The sequence below is a fragment of the Astyanax mexicanus genome, chromosome 13, assembly GCF_023375975.1.
Source record: "Astyanax mexicanus isolate ESR-SI-001 chromosome 13, AstMex3_surface, whole genome shotgun sequence".
NCBI lineage: Eukaryota > Metazoa > Chordata > Actinopteri > Characiformes > Acestrorhamphidae > Astyanax > Astyanax mexicanus.
In genome coordinates this window covers 39,264,823-39,282,511 of record NC_064420.1, presented here as the reverse complement: position 1 = coordinate 39,282,511, position 17,689 = coordinate 39,264,823, and the positions used below count along the sequence as shown (strand labels likewise).

Below are 17,689 nucleotides of genomic sequence, written 5' to 3'. Positions count from 1 at the left end.
CAAGTATTGATTTGGACTGATAGCAGGAAATGCTGGATTAACACCAATTGAAAATGTACTGCTTCAGTGACGCCATAGATCAGTACAAATCTATGACGTCATAGAAGGGTAACGCAGCAGCCCGGAGCCACAGTAAAGGGCGGAGCATATGTCAATCATTCATAGGATGGGCAGAAGAACTCTGTGACGTCATACTCGCCAACGTCTATAAATATAACAGGCTGAAAATCATTCACGCGCTTGTTCGCGGGCGGAGATTGTAATTATAGCTGGAATATGGTGATTCCTGAGCGTGAGCGGGTGGACCCTAGTAGCTCCAGGCCGGTGGGGGCGAGTGAAGATCAAGAGACCTGGAGGAAATATCTGGACCGCGTTGTGTGTCCAATAGTATTTGACTGTTTAGCAGTCTATGGCCTAGGTAATTTTTTGTACAATTGCTTACAGTATGTGGCGAGCCTTTTTTAAGAGAAAGAGTTAAGAAACGGAGGGGGTTGAGCTCTATTTACGACGCTGATGTGATGCTCACAGCTCCATCGGTTAATATAATATAATATAATATTATTATAATATCAGAAGCACTGAATGGTATTATTGCTTTATGTATAGGAATAGCTACACCCAGTGTAAATTTTGACAACAAATTTTTATTTAGTTTTAGTCATAGTCTTGTGACGAAAATAGCATTTAGTTTTAGTCATAATTTAGTCCTCTGATATGTTTTTAGTTACATTTTAGTCGACTAAATTGACTGTAATTTTAGTCGACTAAAATTTAAAGGGTGTAAATGTAAATGCTTTTCCATCAATTCCCTTGAATTATTAACCATACACTTATAAAGAATTAAACATTTATTAACCAGTTGTGTAATATTGTTAATGTTTGAATGTGAAATATATTTATATTTATACATGATTTAATGTATATTATTATTGTAGGTATGTGACTTTAAATAATTTACATTTAAAACTTTGTTCTAGAAATCATTCGAATGGTTAAATTATAGTTTGAACAGAGCTGTAGACGCAAAAACACAGCTTTTAAAGGATCTAGTTATCTTCAGCACTAACCCAGAACACCTACTGTAGCTACAGTCTATAAATGAGCTCAAAAACACACATTCTACCCTTTACACTGTCCTGTAGAGATGCTCTCAGGATGTACTGAGAAACTTCATGAGTTTAAGTGAGAAACTTATGAGAAAGTGCTGTAAAAAACTTTACACAGACTTTTGGGTTCTTCCTGCTTCAACACTAGCTAAGTTATATGTTTCCCACAGATGTTCTCGTATTAATGAGAGAGTTCTGTATCAGTAACATTAACTTTACAGAACAGTCTTTTAGTACACAGCCGAGTTAAACACCATCAGCTCATGAAATAACATTAGCATTAAAATGCTGATCTCCCCATGGAGTTCTTTGGGACTCTTGTCTGCAGAAGCTGAAAGATTAGTGGTGTTTTACTGGAGATGGAGTCGCCCCACACGGTTTACACGTTGTCTTGTTTTCCGCGACGTCAAAGGAGAAATATATGATTTCTCCTCTTTCTCCCTGCTGCTGACACTGTCGAGTTAACTGTGGAGCCTGTAAATAGTTCCTGGAAGTTAGCAGCAAATACTATCAGCACAGTGAAGCTGGAGCAGGATACACCATCTGTGATCCACTTTTACAGGTTAGTACGCTTAAAAAAACCTGACTGTGTATTATCTGGACATCACGATCAAACTAACATGTGCATTGAAGCATTTTAGTGAATTAACCCCCCTCTTAATAAACATATTTAGGGAACTAAATCGATGCTAAGACAACGCGAATATAGCTACTGCATTATTACTGGCATTATTATGTCTGAATATCTTATATATACAGATAGACCATGCTAACCTAACTAATTAAATAATATATCAATATATTATATATCTAGATAGACCATGCTGACCTAACTAATTAAATATCTAATATCTGAATATATTATATATCCAGACAGACCATGCTGACCTAACTAATTAAATATCTAATATCTGAATATATTATATATCCAGATAGACCATGCTGACCTAACTAATTAAATATCTAATATCTGAATATATTATATATCCAGATAGACCATGCTGACCTAACTAATTAAATATCTAATATCTGAATATATTATATATCCAGACAGACCATGCTGACCTAACTAATTAAATATCTAATATCTTATATATCAATATCTTATGTATCCAGATAGACCATGCTGACCTAACTAATTAAAAATCTGAATATCTTAATGTCTTATATATACAGATAGACCATGCTAACCTAACTAATTAAATATCTAATATCTGAATATATTATATATCCAGATAGACCATGCTGACCTAACTAATTAAATATCTAATATCTTAAATATCTGAATATATTATATATCCAGATAGACCATGCTGACCTAACTAATTAAATATCTAATATCTTATATATCAATATCTTATATATCCACAGACAGAGGGGAGGAGGGAGAAAGGCAGAAGTTCCCGCGGGAGCGGGAGAGAGCGATGAGAGGGAGATGCAGTCGCCTGGGCAGCACGTGGACGTCGTTTGAGCTTCAGGTTAGGACGTCTGTGCGACTCCGTGCCAGTGAGTAAATAAACTGCCACAGACATTTAACCGATGGAGCTGTGAGCATCACATCAGCGTCGTAAATAGAGCTCAAACCCCTCCGTTTCCTAACGCTTTCTCATAGATTATTAAGGAATCTAACAACGCACGCCATCCCGTAAAGGGCTGCGTAAAAAAACGCACACACACAAAATCCCAAGCCAATAAATATACCAAGCACAATATTCCCCACATAGTTTGAAAAGGTTTCAAGATAGTCCACCCGCCTGGAGCTACTAGAGTCCACCTGCCCACGCTCAGAAATCACCATATTCCAGATATGAGTACAAATCTCCGCCTGCGATCAAGCCTGTGCTCCTATTTATAGAAAATCCGTAAATGACGTCACGAGCCACCTATGACGTCATAAAGCCATTCTGACCATCCTGCCCTCTTTCATAGGATGGTCAGAAGAACTCTGTGACGTCATCGACACCAGACTCAATATATATGAGCACAGGCTGAAAATCATTCACTCGATCGATCGCAGGCGGAGATTTGTATTCATATCTGTAATATGTGCTTAGAAGCCCTTTCTGATTTAGTGTTGCAAGTTGTTGGTCCTTTTTTGTATTACATGGCGTTTTTCTATGGATGGCACTTGTTCACTGATGATATAGCGAGCCTTATTAGAAACCTTCTTTAAGAGAAAGAGTTAGGAAACGGAGGGGGTTGGGCTCTTTTTACGACGCTGATGTGATGCTCACAGCTCCATCGTTTAAACGTCTGTGGCAGTTTGTTTACTCACTGGCACGGAGTCGCACAGACGTCCTTACCTGATGCTCAAACGACGTCCATGTGCTGCCCGGGCGACTGCCTCTCCCCCTCTACAACCCCCCCCTTTACCTCCTGAGTCTCCTTCTCTACCCTACATACACCCCCCCTCCTTTCCCTACTGCCTCACCTCCTCTACCCTACATCAGGGGCGTAACAGCAAATTCTGACCGCGGTCACGCCATCTGCACTTAGAAAACGCTCGGTCGCGCTATCTACACCGAAAACTGGAGTGCGCGTCTAAACCGTGTTTTACTGTAGCCGCGTGCACAGCGCACCCGGAGGAGCGGAGGCTGGCGCTTCTCGTGCAGAGAAGAAACTAGTTTTACACCTAAATAAACATGATTTAACGAGGTCTAATCCACAAATATACACCAGAAAGACCACTGCTTATCTGTAGAACAGTGTAACGTTTTGGAAAAAGAGCTATTAAATAAGCAAATCAAATTAATATATCAAGTGATAAAGTGATATTACTGTATCATTTTGGAGTAATTTGATACCAAATACGTGTTTTTTTAAAAAGATATTTCGGGGCTATAAAACCAAAAAAAATCTAATTGTTATCATATTAGACAATGAAATCCGTGAAGAAGACATTCCATACTGTTAATGTTATTCATGTCAAGTGATATTACTGTAAAATTTTAGAGTAAAATATATTTAGAGAAAAATATCTAATCTAATCAAATTGTTATCCAATGCTACCAAGACAGCCTTAAAGAACACATTCCATACTAATAATGACATGAATTACAAATAATATTACTGTATCATTTTGGAGTAATTGGATACCAAACTTAAGAAAAAATGTCCAATCGCTTTAGCATAAACCACATTTCAAAGTCCTATAAAACCAGCAAATCAAATTTTTATCCAATGTTACCAAGACAGCCTTAAAGAAAACATTCCATACTAATAATAGATTGAGTAACAAAGAATATTACTGTATCATTTTGGAGTAATTGGATACCCAACTTAGGAAAAATGTCTATTCGTTTTCCTTAAACAACATTTCGGAGTCCTATAAAACCAGCAAATCAAATGTCAGTTTAGGGAGGGGCTTTTATAGTCAGAAAAAACTTTAATCCAAGCACGTGAAGCTCATTGTTTGTAATAGCTCAAATACATTTTAAAACTTGAGGGAACCAAACAGAATTCTGGTGGTTTGAATTGTTGGGTAATAATTGACCATTTTTAACTTTTCAAAATGTTTAAAAATGAATTAAACAGAGAATAATTTTTTTTGCTACAGTGTATTTCACATGTTCAGGGCCATGTATAGGCCATATTTCACGATTATTTGTTAATTGTGACTGTTTAACTTGCAAAATATGTAGGGGGTTGAATACTACTCGGAGGTAGGGCCTTGCAATTTGATCAAACATTTCTATCCTGATGTAGGGCGAGTTGATAACTATATATAAGAAAATATTAGACATTGTCTATAAATTCAGTCATTTCATCTTATAAACTAACCACAAGACTTATTTATTTTTACATATTTAATTACACGTAAAAGTGTGTTTATATTTTATTTCATTTTATTGAGAAACTCTAAATAATCAAATTGTAATAACAAAAATAATAACATGCTTTTCACTTTCTCTTTCAACTGAAATGAAATTAAGCACCCAACTTAAAGAGATGAACACCTAAAGAGACAACATCATGAGGTTTTTTTATCAGTTTTAAATCAGTCCTATGCACTTGTGGAGCTGATGTTGCAAACTTTTCCAAGTACCCAGTGTGGTGTGCTTACCTATTAGCCTTGGTGCATCACCCATGTTGATAGATGATAGATGATAGACCTTAATACTAAACTATAGACATTTTTTTTATTGTCATGACGAAACATATCATCTTGTTGCACTGCCCTATTTGAGGCACTGTATATATTTTTGCACCATCATCCAGGCATTTTACAAACAGTGATCCCCCCTCCCCCTTAAATGTGACTAACTGCATCTGTATAATTTATATTTAATTATAAATGAAGCCATTTATTAAACTAAATACATACATTAGGGGTGTGACTCTTTTATTAATACATTAGCCTGAAACATTTTCTCAAGCAGCACAAAGTTTAACACTCTTAACATGTTGTACTTTCTTTTGTTTTTGTTTTTAGTTGAGGTGGCAAAGCTAAAGGTGGAAATCAAATTCCTACATGATGAATGCACAGTTTTGAAGGAACATGTGGACAAATTAACATCTGTTCCTGACATGGCTGCAGGTCCTTCAGGTGTGTGTGTGTGTCCGTGTGCATGTGTAAATTATTGTTTAAATCGTTTAAATTCTCTCTCACTTTCAGTTGCAGAAATACACAGATCAAGCATAACATTATCAACACCTTCCTAATCACAAGTCCTCTTTAGGTGCCCTGTGGTCTGGAGCAGTTTGTTTGTGGTCAGATTAATCTGATAAATTAGCCAGATAATTACTACAGCTGTTAACTAATGCATCTTTGCTGCTGCTCCATGCTAAGCTGTTTCACACTAAATGTGTATGTGCAGTGTTCACTGCTCACAAAAGGTGTGACGAGACACTCATCTCACAATATTGGGTTCAAGAGACAAGACGTAGTATATACATATATAAGCTTATACCTCTGAGATGTGTCAACACATTGCCTCTGCGTGTGTCTGTGTGGTTGTAGTTTTGATCATTCTTGGCTGAAGTAGAAGATGTCGGTAAATTTGTTGGTTTTCTTGCACAGATACAACTTTTAAGCACAATACACGTTTCCTGTATGTTTGAGGCCAGAGTGTTTCCAAAAAGTTGCCTTGTTTATTCCACAGCTTCCTTTGCTGTGCATTTTGACTCATTGTCTTTGTGAAACATCCAATTATGTAAAGCAGTGTAGCTGATAGTTTTAGGTTCAGCCGCAGAATTCTGAGCTTTCCTACTCTCTTAATTTTCCCTTTACCTTTTTTAATGTATCTGATCTATTGCCAAAAAGCATGATGCTGTTATAACTTTCCTATTGGCCAGTTGATTAATTAAATTATTTCTGATCCAGTGACAAAACTATCTTGCATAATTTTTGTGATCACTCATGTGTAAATCTGTATTTGCAAACATTTCCATGGCATTTGTGTCCATGAGTGTATGTAAACTTTCAACTGTATGTTTATTAATCTGGCTGACAGTCATTTACTGTATTCTGTTACATTTTGTAATTGTTTTTTATTTAACAGGTAACAAATGGTAACTCTGTGCAGTAAATATTAGGGGGATGGATTAGTTTTACTAGTTTTCAATCATCAGGAATATATATATATATATATATATATATATATATATATATATATATATATATATATATATATATATATATATATATATATATTATATGCTTTATAAATGCACAATGAGTATTTGCTAAAGGCTAAAAACTTGTGTGACATGCTTTGAAATTACTGATACATATAATTGCATCTAAAAAGTAAACTTATTCTTTTTTTTTTTCTTATGGACAAAAGCAGGATGGAGAGGGGCAGAAGATTCCGCATCCTGCTTTCTGATAGATGAAAAAAAGGAAAAGCACAAGAAGAAGAAGATCAAGAAAAACAAAAAATATAACATTTTACCTAAAAGAAATGTATAATCAATAATGTAAATAAATAAATAAATAAGTTTAATGTTATGTATTGTTGTACAGATTGTTTTTGCTTTTATTAAGATTTAACAAAAAAGTAAGAACAGCAGATCACTGCACACTACATAATACAGCCCGCTCTCTGTTGTTTCTGAGTACTTACTGGGTACTTACAGAGTAAGAACAGCAGATCACTGCACACTACATAATACAGCCCGTTCTCTGTTGTTTCTGAGTACTTACTGGGTACTTACAGAGTAAGAACAGCAGATCACTGCACACTACATAATACAGCCCGTTCTCTGTTGTTTCTGAGTACTTACTGGGTACTTACAGAGTAAGAACAGCAGATCACTGCACACTACATAATACAGCCCGTTCTCTGTTGTTTCTGAGTACTTACAGAGTAAGTACTGTATACTTACAGAGTAAGAACAGTAGAACTCGGTCAAGTGTGGGTTTAAAGTTCTTTTTAGAACAGGGGTTATAAAAAGCAGCTTTACAGGACAAGGTGTGCACCAGGACTCCAGGAGCAAGACAAAGGCAACAGCGGTGAGAAGAGTCGAGCAGAAAAGGACTGAAGATGGAAACCTATCCACCATTATCCATTAAAATAAATTAACAAATAAATGTGTATTAACAAATAAATTTCCTTTGAAATCTCAGCATTATCTTCTTATTCAAACTAATAAAATATATTAGAATGATAAGTCCCTTGGGTATGACTGGAATGAAACCTTTATAACTATCATGAACAAAATGTTTAAATAACACACACACATATATATATATATATATATATATATATATATATATATATATATATATATATATATATATATATACATACATATATATATATATATATATATACATACATTAATATTGCACCAGAAATGTAGGGAAAGTGCAGGCAATGACATATAAATTTTTTTTACTGTTGTTCCTGGTGTGGTGGAATTTTGTATTCTTAGGAATCAAACCCAGACTCAGAATCTCTATTATCAAAAGGTAAAGCTTTATTCTGCAGAAGAGAACCTTGTCAGATAGTGACAGTGTTCTGACAAAAGAACGGCCAAGAGGTCGCTTAAGTACAATTCACAACGCCTCTTACCCTATGAGCCAGGTGTCTGGAAAATTCCATTACTTCATCAAGCAGAAACAAAGTCATAAAAAGGTCACAGGTGACATAACATCTATGTGGAACGAGACACTTCCGCCCTCGCTCAACCGCATGAGCTGCAGAGAGTCGAGGAAAGAGTGACACACTTGCCTTTGAAACATAAAAAAACATTTTTCTTTTTAGAATCATATAATACACATTTAATTTGCCACTACACTGGGAATTAATTTGTACCTACATTTAAGTACTAGGAGAACCCCATAAGTATTTTGAATAAACTGATAAATACAGAAACGTTATACCATATGTTTTGGTAAAGTACAAGGTAAGCAGTGTTGGGAAGGTTACTTTTAAAATGTAATCCCTTACAGATTACTGATTACATCACTCAAAATGTAATTTGTAACGTAATCAGTTACATTACTTCAAGTGAGTAACGTAATCTGATTACTTTGGATTACTTACAATATTGTCGTTTTTTTAAGCCTGAATGAATGTAGCAACCACATATTGCATATTATCCTTTTATTTTTCTTTCCAGTTAACAAATAGAGAAACAAATAAAACAGCCTTTTCAATCACCCTATAAAAATACTTATGAAACCATTTCATCAAACTATTTTATGAAACACTTCTATACATTGATGAAAAAATCATTAAAAACCATTAAAAACCAAACAATGCAACAACAACTGTAAGCTATTAATTTGCAGGTTTGCCACTTTCTGCAGGTGGATTATCTAGGGGTGAAAATCCCAAGATTCATTATGATATGATATGATTATTTTATTCAGCGATACGATAATGTACGATACCTCAAATTATGTCACGATACGATACGATTCGGTTCAATACGATTTTTACAATCTGTTCCTTTTCTAAGAACTCCCAAATGCAAACAAAATATAATTTGAATGTTTTATTATTAAATGTCAATTGCAGTGTAATCATAAAAAGTAAACAATCATTCACTTCAACACTTTAATTTTCATTCTTTAGGTTCCATTTGAGAACATCAAATGCAGAAGAAAATGTAAAAAAAAAAAAAAAAAAAAAAGCGCCTGTTATAATTAGAGTTAACACTGTGTGTATGGATGTTGGTGATGTATAGTCAATCATTCTCTACATTTCCTGATTCAGTAGGGTCTTGACAAACAAATTACAAAATTGGTAATTTATAGCACAATGCATTAAAGATTTCCACTGCATTATATTTCCCCATTGTAATGGTAAAAAAATGGTAAATTTCCCCATTGTGGGATTAATAAAGGATTATCTTATCTTATCTTATTAGGTGTCCACCAGGCGTCTCCAAAGTGTTCAAAACCTCTCAAGATACACAAGTAAATCTGTCACTATATAACAACAGTTTGTAATATTTTTGTTTGTTTGTGATAAAATAAATTAATGTCTATGTCAGAGTAATATTAATATTTTTTTTTGATGAAATGACACACAAAATCACACGTATGCGCGCTGTGGGCGCACCTTTGTTTACCAGAGGCATTTTGGTGACAAGCTGTTAGGCATGCCCCACCCCCCAGCCATTAGGAGACCAATCAGGGCAAATTACGTACCAGTGTTTTCGTCTAAGGGTGGACTATTGGTTGAAATAGGTGTCAATCACTTTTGTGACCCTGGAGAAAGGCTATGACCTGATTTGATTGGATTGGATTGATCCAGCGCTCACGTTATTGGTTCAAAAGACGATCACTCAAGAAAAATAGTGGTTTGTGGACCAATAAAAACCACAGAATCGACAAGAGGACATCCTTAGCTGTATTCACGTACAACTTTACGTGAAAACATTACATGTGTGGTCGCTAGGAGTTTGAGAATATGAGGTTGCAGTTGCGCTGAAACTAAACGCATGTTTGTGAAGAGAAGTGAGCAGGAGAATAAAGGACTTTATGGATATTTTACCTGCGGTTCAGTGCTGTATTGTGGATGCTGTGATAGTAAGTGATTTTTCTATAATCTTATATGATGTTATTTCACATATTAATAATATTTTATAAGGCTATTTTGTTGGGGAGGCGTGTTTCACATGTAAACAATGTAAAAATACAGGCTGTTTTCAACGAGGCTGAAGTTGGTTTGATATTCGCAGCTCCAGATTCGTTTGGCTCGATATTCGCAGCCTCGTATTCCCCGGCTGAAGTTGGTTTGATATTCGCAGCTGCCGCTTCACTGAACCACCGTGAACTAAAGGGGGGCGTTCACAAACACCCGCTGTTTATATTAAACACCTCACAGATCAACACTGAAGGAGATAGAATGAAGAAAAGCAGTACATCTGTTTATTAACAATGTAAATATACAATATATTATTAAATATAATTTTGTATATTGTAAAATATTTATTTTAATTACTGAATTTATAATTATATATTACAATAAATAATTAAATATATATTTAATAAAATTATATTTTAAAAGCCATTGCGCTCAAATAATATGAGGCAGATGTTCAAGTGTGATTTTGAAGAACTTTTTCATGTTGGGCCAGAACAAATACACATGATCTGAAGAGTACTAGTCTTCTACTTTAAGGAAAACCTGGAATTAGCCTGGCCCGAGCTGATTTTATACTTTAAAATGAACTGGCAACATAGCATACCAATCCATAATGCACAATTTTTTTTATGTAAAGCTGATGTTCTAGTGTGATTTTGAAGGACTTTTTCATCTTGGGCCAGACCAAATACACATGATCTGAAGAGTACTAGTCTTCTACTTTAAGGAAAACCTGGAATTAGCCTGGCCCGAGCTGATTTTATACTTTAAAATGAACTGGCAACATAGCATACCGATCCATAATGCACAATTTTTTTTATGTAAAGCTGATGTTCCAGTGTGATTTTGAAGGACTTTTTCATATTGGGCCAGACCAAATACACATGATCTAAAGAGTACTAGCCTTCTACTTTAGGGAAAGCCTGGAATTAGCCTGGCCCAAGCTGATTTTATACTTTAAAATTAACTGGCAACATGGCCTACCGATCCATAATGCACAAAAAAATTGAATATAAAGCTGATGTTCTAGTGTGATTTTGAAGGACTTTTTAATCTTGGGCCAGACCAAATACACATGATCTAAAGAGTACTAGTCTTCTACTTTAAGGAAAACCTGGAATTAACCTGGCCCGAGCTGATTTTATACTTTAAAATTAACTGGCAACATGGCCTACCGATCCATAATGCACAAAAAATTGAATATAAAGCTGATGTTCTAGTGTGATTTTGAAGGACTTTTTAATCATGGGCCAGACCAAATACACATGATCTAAAGAGTACTAGTCTTCTACTTTAAGGAAAACCTGGAAATATCCTGGCCCAAGCTGATTTTATACTTTAAAATGAACTGGCAACATGGAATACCGATCCATAATGCACAATTGTTTTTATGTAAAGCTGATGTTCTAGTGTGATTTTGAAGGACTTTTTAATCTTGGGCCAGAACAAATACACATGATCTGAAGAGAACTAGTCTTCTACTTTAAGAAAAACCTGGAATTAGCCTGGCCCGAGCTGATTTTATACTTTAAAATGAACTGGCAACATGGCATACCGATCCATAAGGCACAAAAAAGTTTAATTTAAAGCTGATGTTCTAGTGTGATTTTGAAGGACTTTTTAATCTTGGGCCAGAACAAATACACATTATCTAAAGAGAACTAGTCTTCTACTTTAAGGAAAACCTGGAATTAGCCTGGCCCAAGCTGATTTTATACTTTAAAATGAACTGGCAACATAGCATACCAATCCATAATGCACAATTTTTTTTTATGTAAAGCTGATGTTCTAGTGTGATTTTGAAGGACTTTTTAATCTTGGGCCAGACCAAATACACATGATCTGAAGAGTACTAGTCTTCTACTTTAAGGAAAGCCTGGAATTAGCCTGGCCCAAGCTGATTTTGTACTTTAAAAGGAACTGGCAACATGGCCTACCGATCCATAATGCACAAAAAAATTGAATATAAAGCTGATGTTCTAGTGTGATTTTGAAGGACTTTTTAATCTTGGGCCAGACCAAATACACATGATCTGAAGAGTACTAGTCTTCTTCTTTAAGGAAAACCTGGAATTAGCCTGGCTCAAGCTGATTTTATACTTTAAAATTAACTGGCAACATGGCATACCGATCCATAAGGCACAAAAAAGTTTAATATAAAGCTGATGTTCTAGTGTGATTTTGAAGGACTTTTTCATCTTGGGCCAGAACAAATACACATGATCTGAAGAGTACTACTCTTCTACTTTAAGGAAAACCTGGAAATAGCCTGGCCCAAGCTGATTTTATACTTTAAAATGAACTGGCAACATGGAATACCGATCCATAATGCACAATTGTATTTATGTAAAGCTGATGTTCTAGTGTGATTTTGAAGGACTTTTTAATCTTGGGCCAGACCAAATAGACATGATCTAAAGAGTACTAGTCTTCTACTTTAGGTAAAGCCTGGAATTAGCCTGGCCCAAGCTGATTTTATACTTTAAAATTAACTGGCAACATGGAATACCGATCCATAAGGCACAAAAAAAGTTTAATTTAAAGCTGATGTTCTAGTGTGATTTTGAAGGACTTTTTAATCTTGGGCCAGACCAAATACACATGATCTGAAGAGTACCAGTCTTCTACTTTAAGAAAAACCTGGAAGTAGCCTGGCCCAAGCTGATTTTATACTTTAAAATGAACTGGCAACATGTAATAAGGATCCATAATGCACAAAGAAATTTAATATAAAGCTGATGTTCTAGTGTGATTTTGAAGGACTTTTTCATCTTGGGCCAGAACAAATACACATGATCTGAAGAGTACTAGTCTTCTTCTTTAAGGAAAACCTGGAATTAGCCTGGCCCGAGCTGATTTTATACTTTAAAATGAACTGGCAACATAGCATACCAATCCATAATGCACAATTTTTTTATGTAAAGCTGATGTTCTAGTGTGATTTTGAAGGACTTTTTAATCTTGGGCCAGACCAAATACACATGATCTGAAGAGTACTAGTCTTCTACTTTAAGGAAAGCCTGGAATTAGCCTGGCCCAAGCTGATGTTGTACTTTAAAATGAACTGGCAAAATGGCCTACCGATCCATAATGCACAAAAAAATTGAATATAAAGCTGATGTTCTAGTGTGATTTTGAAGGACTTTTTAATCTTGGGCCAGACCAAATACACATGATCTGAAGAATACTAGTCTTCTTCTTTAAGGAAAACCTGGAATTAGCCTGGCCCGAGCTGATTTTATACTTTAAAATTAACTGGCAACATGGCCTACCGATCCATAATGCACAAAAAAATTTAATATAAAGCTGATGTTCTAGTGTGATTTTGAAGGACTTTTTAATCTTGGGCCAGACCAAATACACATGATCTAAAGAGTACTAGTCTTCTACTTTAAGGAAAACCTGGAAATAGCCTGGCCCAAGCTGATTTTATACTTTAAAATGAACTGGCAACATGGAATACCGATCCATAATGCACAATTTTTTTTATGTAAAGCTGATGTTCTAGTGTGATTTTGAAGGACTTTTTAATCTTGGGCCAGACCAAATACACATGATCTGAAGAGTACTAGTCTTCTACTTTAAGGAAAGCCTGGAATTAGCCTGGCCCAAGCTGATTTTGTACTTTAAAATGAACTGGCAACATGGTATAACGAGCCATTTTGCACAAAAAAGCCACTGTTCCAGTACAAGTTTGAAGAATTTTTTAATCTTGGGCCAGAACAAATACACATGATCTGAAGAGAACTAGTCTTCTACTTTAAGGAAAACCTGGAAGTAGCCTGGCCCGAGCTGATTTTATCCTTTAAAATGAATTGGCAACGTGACATGAAAGCCATTTTGCACAGAAATAATGAGTATAAAGCATTGATTTTGAGAATACCAGAACTCTTCATCTGATGTGTATTTGGTCTGAAAAAAAAGTCCAAAATCATACTGGAATATCAGCTTTAAATAATATTTTTTTTGTGCTGCCATGTTGCCAATTAATTGTGCAGTCTAAAATCAGCTCTGGCCAGGCAAATCCCAAAATTTCCTTAAAGTAGAAGACTAGTACTCTTTAGATCATGTGTATTTGGTCTGGCCCAAGATTAAAAAGTCCTTCAAAATCACACTAGAACATCAGCTTTACATAAAAAAAATTGTGCATTATGGCTCGTTATACCATGTAGCCAGTTCATTTTAAAGTATAAAATCAGCTCGGGCCAGGCTAATTCCAGGTTTTTCTTAAAGAAGAAGACTAGTACTCTTCAGATCATGTGTATTTGGTCTGGCCCAAGATTAAAAAGTCCTTCAAAATCACAGAACATCAGCTTTACATAAAAAAAAATTGTGCATTATGGATCGGTATTCCATATTGCCAGTTCATTTTAAAGTATAAAATCAGCTCGGGCCAGGCTAATTCCAGGTTTTTCTTAAAGTAGAAGACTAGTTCTCTTCAGATCATGTGTATTTGTTCTGGCCCAAGTTTAAAAAGTCCTTCAAAATCACACTAGAACATCAGCTTTATATTCAATTTCTTTGTGCATTATGGATCGTTATTACATGTTGTCAGTTCATTTTAAAGTATAAAATCAGCTTGGGCCAGGCTAATTCCAGGTTTTACTTAAAGTAGAAGACTAGTACTCTTCAGATCATGTGTATTTGGTCTGGCCCAAGATTAAAAAGTCCTTCAAAATCACACTAGAACATTAGCTTTAAATTAAATTTTTTTGTGCATTATGGATCGGTAGGCCATGTTGCCAGTTCATTTTAAAGTATAAAATCAGCTCGGGCCAGGCTAATTCCAGGTTTTCCTTAAAGAAGAAGACTAGTACTCTTCAGATCATGTGTATTTGTTCTGGCCCAAGATGAAAAAGTCCTTCAAAATCACACTGGAACATCAGCTTTACATAAAAAAATGTGCTTTATGGATCGGTATTCCATGTTGCCAGTTCATTTTAAAGTATAAAATCAGCTTGGGCCAGGCTAATTCCAGGTTTTTCTTAAAGTAGAAGACTAGTACTCTTCAGATCAGGTGTATTTGGTCTGGCCCAAGATTAAAAAGTCCTTCAAAATCACACTAGAACATCAGCTTTAAATTAAACTTTTTTCTGCCTTATGGATCGGTATGCCATGTTGCCAGTTAATTTTAAAGTATAAAATCAGCTTGGGCCAGGCTAATTCCAGGCTTTCCCTAAAGTAGAAGACTAGTACTCTTTAGATCATGTGTATTTGGTCTGGCCCACGATTAAAAAGTCCTTCAAAATCACACTAGAACATCAGCTTTATATTCAATTCTTTTGTGCATTATGGATCGTTATTATATGTTGCCAGTTCATTTTAAAATATAAAATCAGCTTGGGCCAGGCTAATTCCAGGTTTTACTTAAAGTAGAAGACTAGTACTCTTCAGATCATGTGTATTTGGTCTGGCCCAAGATTAAAAAGTCCTTCAAAATCACACTAGAACATCAGCTTTAAATTAAACTTTTTTGTGCCTTATGGATCGGCATGCCATGTTGCCAGTTAATTTTAAAGTATAAAATCAGCTTGGTACAGGCTAATTCCAGGTTTCTCTTAAAGTAGAAGACTAGTACTCTTTAGATCATGTGTATTTGGTCTGGCCCAATATGAAAAAGTCCTTCAAAATCACACTGGAACATCAGCTTTACATAAAAAAATTGTGCATTATGGATCGGTATGCTATGTTGCCAGTTAATTTTAAAGTATAAAATCAGCTCGGGCCAGGCTAATTCCAGGTTTTCCTTAAAGTAGAAGACTAGTTCTCTTCAGATCATGTGTATTTGGTCTGGCCCAAGATTAAAAAGTCCTTCAAAATCACACTAGAACATCAGCTTTAAATTAAACTTTTTTCTGCCTTATGGATCGGTATGCCATGTTGCCAGTTAATTTTAAAGTATAAAATCAGCTTGGGCCAGGCTATTTCCAGGCTTTCCCTAAAGTAGAAGACTAGTACTCTTTAGATCATGTGTATTTGGTCTGGCCCAATATAAAAAAGTCCTTCAAAATCACACTAGAACATCAGCTTTATATTCAATTTTTTGTGCATTATGGATCGGTAGGCCATGTTGCCAGTTCATTTTAAAGTATAAAATCAGCTCGGGCCAGGCTAATTCCAGGTTTTCCTTAAGGAAGAAGACTAGTACTCTTCAGATCATGTGTATTTGTTCTGGCCCAACATGAAAAAGTCCTTCAAAATCACACTGGAACATCAGCTTTACATAAAAAAAATTGTGCTTTATGGATCTGTATTCCATGTTGCCAGTTCATTTTAAAGTATAAAATCAGCTTGGGCCATGCTAATTCCAGGTTTTTCTTAAAGTAGAAGACTAGTACTCTTCAGATCATGTGTATTTGGTCTGGCCCAAGATGAAAAAGTCCTTCAAAATCACACTAGAACATCAGCTTTACATAAAAAATTGTGCATTATGGATTGGTATGCTGTTGCCAGTTCATTTTAAAGTATAAAATCAGCTCGGGCCAGGCTAATTCCAGGTTTTCCTCAAAGTGGGAGAGTAGTTCTCTTCATCTGATGTGTATGTGTTCTGGCCCAAGATGAAAAAGTCTTTCAAAGATTGCCAGTTCATTTTAAAGTATAAAATCAGCTTGGGCCAGGCTAATTCCAGGTTTTTCTTAAAGTAGAAGACTAGTACTCTTCAGATCATGTGTATTTGTTCTGGCCCAACATGAAAAAGTTCTTCAAAATCACACTTGAACATCTGCCTCATATTTTTTGAGCGCAATGGCTTTTAAAATATAATTTTATTAAATATATATTTAATTATTTATTGTAATATATAATTATAAATTCAGTAATTAAAATAAATATTTTACAATATACAAAATTACATTTAATACGATATTGTATATTTACATTGTTAATAAACAGATGTACTGCTTTTCTTCATTCTATCTCCTTCAGTGTTGATCTGTGAGGTGTTTAATATAAACAGCGGGTGTTTGTGAACGCTCCCTTTAGTTCACGGTGGTTCAGTGAAGCGGCAGCTGCGAATATCAAACCAACTTCAGCTGGGGAATACGAGGCTGCGAATATCGAGCCAAACGAATCTGGAGCTGCGAATATCAAACCAACTTCAGCCTCGTCTGTTTTCAGTTGGAGATTTCTGGCGACTGGTTTCATGTAGATGGTTGTAAATTTGCATGCAGGTAGTTAAAGTAGTACTAATGAATATGAGTTGGTTAGTTGGTCGGTGTGTTTAGAATATTTTACGCCTTTAAGCATTCTACTTTACGTAGTCAGAATGGGCCCGCCGACGGGCCCGCTAGAGGGCGCTTCTGCAGTGAAAACATTCTGATCGAAGGTTGTGAATCATAGAATATTCTGATGTCGTGATTTATGTGAATGTGATTGCGTTTTGTCAGTGTTGGATTGGAAGACCAAAAATAGGGAAGTACCGCAATGTAATCCATTTATTTTAGCAGAGTAAAATACCTGTGTCTTACACTGTAAGGACTGGAAGCGGCTAAGCTATACGCAGACATGTGGACCAGATTCGAACGCGCCAGGCTGCAGCTGTCA

At 35.5% G+C, this 17,689-nt stretch overlaps 2 long non-coding RNA genes across 2 annotated transcripts in view; one reads left to right on the top strand and one right to left on the bottom strand.

Moving 5' to 3' along the window:
* Nucleotides 1-17,689, bottom strand: part of LOC125780687 (uncharacterized) — a 124,967-nt gene that overhangs the window by 35,261 nt on the left and 72,017 nt on the right. The window lies entirely within an intron of this gene.
* LOC125780688 (uncharacterized) lies at nt 5,277-7,056 on the top strand. The gene is made up of 2 exons (XR_007423961.1): nt 5,277-5,652; nt 6,896-7,056. It is a non-coding gene; the product is annotated as an uncharacterized LOC125780688 (long non-coding RNA).